At 41.7% G+C, this 3568-nt stretch overlaps 1 pseudogene; it reads left to right on the forward strand.

Annotated features, from left to right (window-relative positions):
- The first annotated feature begins 3082 nt into the window (after positions 1-3082).
- Positions 3083-3202, forward strand: LOC129888055 (5S ribosomal RNA; annotated as a pseudogene).
- The last annotated feature ends 366 nt before the right edge of the window (positions 3203-3568 follow it).

Below are 3568 nucleotides of genomic sequence, written 5' to 3' on the forward strand. Positions count from 1 at the left end.
AAAAATGGATTTTGAAGGATAAATGAAATTTATAGACCCATGAAATACATTTCCAAAACATATTGAATCACCTGAAACGAAGATATACACAAGAAGTTATGCCAATATTACTAACCACTGTCCCTTCCAAAAACGCGTTTGTTAACTAGCGTTTTCTCTTTAAGTTTCTCTTAGTTTTCCAAGTGAAGAACTGAAAATATGGTTGCGTAGGCATCATAATATACATATATATACCTCCACGTATTTTAGGAACGTCGTATATAATTAATTCACGGAGAGAAAATTAGAAAACTCACCTTTAAACTTCAAGAACCATGGCTGCCTCTCTATCTCTCTCCCTCATGTTTTTTTTCTCTATGTTGGCTGATGTTTTTGATGGATAACTGAAGTATATGATATATATCAACATATATATGTGACTTTAGGGTGTAACACGTGTCAACCCCAAGAGGTGACACGTGTCCCGCCCCTATTGGGCCACCGTACCTACCTGTTCAAGGAGGGGCTGCCACGTGGCAGTGGGGCCCACCTCCCCCAAGCAGGTGGGTCACCTACTTGACCCCAAGCAGGTGGGTCACCTGCCTGCTTAGGTGATGCCATGTGTCACCCTCCCATTGGCTGCCCCGTGAATTTTTTTTTTCTTTCTCGTGGGTTCGTAATCTCGTCTCACTTTAAGAGCCTATGAAACCCTTGCTACATAAGTTGGTATGTACTCCAATAGCTTAAGTATGTAAGACTTCCAAGTTAGTAGCTTACGTAGGTAACTCGAGTCCTACGACTCATTTCATAGCCTCCAACTCTTTCCGGATTCGTATAACTCTATTTCCAACCTTCCTTCTCACGAGGTATCACAATCCCCTTTCCTTAGAGTTGTTTGATAGTGTCGTAGCGTATCCGGCTCACATGATAATGTCCAAGGAACTTATGAGACATTCCGAGTTTAAAAAAAGGGTGGGGTGTAATATCCTTCCCCCTTTAGAACATTCGTCCCCGAATGTTAGATAAAACTTCTCTTAGCACCTTATACAACTCGTAGGGAGGTTGTTTGCTATTTTCTTAACACATACTTCCATACCAGTACTTCATATACGTGTTTCAGGAATCGGGGTTATTTGTAAATATCAGTTACAGGTGCGAATACTTGTATTTCATATTCTCTTCAGTTCCCCGATCATTCTTTTTGTGGTTTTGGTTTTTCTATCGTATCTTGATGGAAGGCATGTCTTTAGTCTACAATCTTCCAGTTTGCCGATCTAAGATGACGATAGGTTTTGCCTCACAGGATTCCATCTCTTCGACCTTATTTATGGAATATACCCTGGGGGACTCGTCAGTATTTGATGGACTAGGCGTATATTTTCCAAATAAGGTGGTAATCTTAACTTACCAATCATGTTGCCCACCTTATGAGTAACTTGATACCGTCTGACATATTCTGGGTCAAGTTCCTTTTCTAGGTGACCCTATGATGAACATTCAATCATCAACCTGAACTCTGTATGTCGACGTCGATTATCTGTATATCATTCCTGCCGACTCTGGGCTTTTAGTCAATAGCTTACTTAATCATGTCGGGGCCATTGGAATACTGGACTAGTAATTGTTATTGTAGGCAACTTGATAAGTGATGGATAATCATTCCGGCTACCTTTGAAGTTAATCTCCCGGCTTGTGGCATATCTTCTAGCGTCTAATAGTGCGCTCAGTCTGTTTAGTAGCTTAAGGGAGAAATTCGATACTAAGACCTGTCTGTGCTCCTGATCTCTTCTTAGACTGATCTCAAGGCGTTAATTATAATTGAAGTCCCTTTATCTGGGATATTAGATGAGGAAACCTCACGGAACCTTACCATTCTCCATGTTCTATAACTCCCTCTAATTTCAACAGCATAGGTGCTCTTGATAGGAAGCAAATGGGTTGATTCATTAGCCTAATCACAATAACTCATATAGCACCCTACTCTTACCGAGTATAAAATGGGTGCGTAATGACGTGGATAATTTGGGAACCATTAGCCTCGTATAGTCTTTCTCGACTCCTTTCAGAACTTTAACTGGCATTCGATCTTTTATGTCCTTCTTCCCCTCTTTTTCCAATCCTTAGGGTTGGCTACCGAATAATGTTGCAGTCCCCCCATATAACGACGCACGTAGTCGTTCTGTGCTTTGTCTAACATGATCTGGTGTAATTCCAAAAGAGTTTTGGCATTGAAGCTCGCTATCCTGTAGTAACCAGCTAGTTTAGTCAGTTTTACTTAAACCTTTTCACAATTTCCCTTACCCCCGCTTATAATCCTCTAGACACATTATCTTGTGTCATTCTTTACCTTTACAAGAATACGAGAGGGTACAAGAAGCATCCTAGCGTTACCTCGCCAGTTCTCATGTCTTACCCTGCCTTTCCTCCCTTCCTACACTCGAGGTCGGGGTAGATCTTTGGTCCAATCGTGGCCATGTCTTACTTCACCCGTAGTACTAATTCCATCTCGGTAGTTTGGCTTAACTTATCTTTGCACCTCTCGGTAGTTAGTTGGAACTTGGGCTCCTTCGCTTGGGATAATAGCTGTGGGGACTCCGTAAGGTCCTACCACTTTTTTTACTCTATAATTTTACACCTTCTCGGCGGATTAGGTAACCTTAGATCGAAGGATTAGGGACTAATATCGTTATTCCACAAGTAACATTCCCTCCAGAGTCATCTGGCGCTGGAGTGCAAAATGAGTTTTGTTGTCCTGGTCATATTGTGGGATTTTCGACCTTGGGCACTGCTTTCTGTCATCCGTAAGTTACCTCAACTAATATCCTTACATTTTGGGTTTTGCTTTTTCTTGCCCTCAAAATTGGCTGCCCAGTGGTGTCGAAATTCCCTCGCCCACTGGCCCATATAGCCCTTCGGGGGTTTGCCTCTTATTAACAAGTACTATGTTGACGAACTGTGGCATTCGAGTGTGTCGTCAGTTAGGAATTAGCTAATCCTTCTTTTTTTGCTTAAGTCCTTGTTAGAATTGCCTTAATGTATCTTATAATACTCTGGGTACATAATCTTCTATCGTTTCTCCGTCGCTAGTTCAGATTCTTCCATCTCGCGTGATCATACCAACACTAACGCACTAAGTTCTATCATAACTTCAAAGTTAAGCGTGCTGGGGCGGGAGTAATATTGGGATGGGTGACCTCCCTGGGAAGTCTTCGTGTTGCGTTTCATTGTAATCCTTACCATAATGGGTGGAGTACTCAACTTAGCTCCCGATTTACCTCAGCATTGTCTCGTGAGTCTTTATGTTTTGCCCTGTCCTTTCGTCTGTTATCTTGCATCCAGCGTCGGCGTAGACCTTTATCTCCACTATCCTTCATTCACTTTGTGTTCTCCCCATTTACTACCAGAGGAGGCTTTCTATTCCTTTTCCTTTAGTTATTTATCTATCGCAACATCATTTGCGACTAACTCTATGACCAACGTTTTGGCTTTTGGTCTAGCATGCTGTCATTCTCCTTCATAGTGTCTCTTGAATTATTTGATATCCTTTCATGGTTACACTATTTTGTTTTTATACGTAGCCGCCTTCTAG

Source organism: Solanum dulcamara, chromosome 4, assembly GCF_947179165.1.
Source record: "Solanum dulcamara chromosome 4, daSolDulc1.2, whole genome shotgun sequence".
Lineage (NCBI taxonomy): Eukaryota > Viridiplantae > Streptophyta > Magnoliopsida > Solanales > Solanaceae > Solanum > Solanum dulcamara.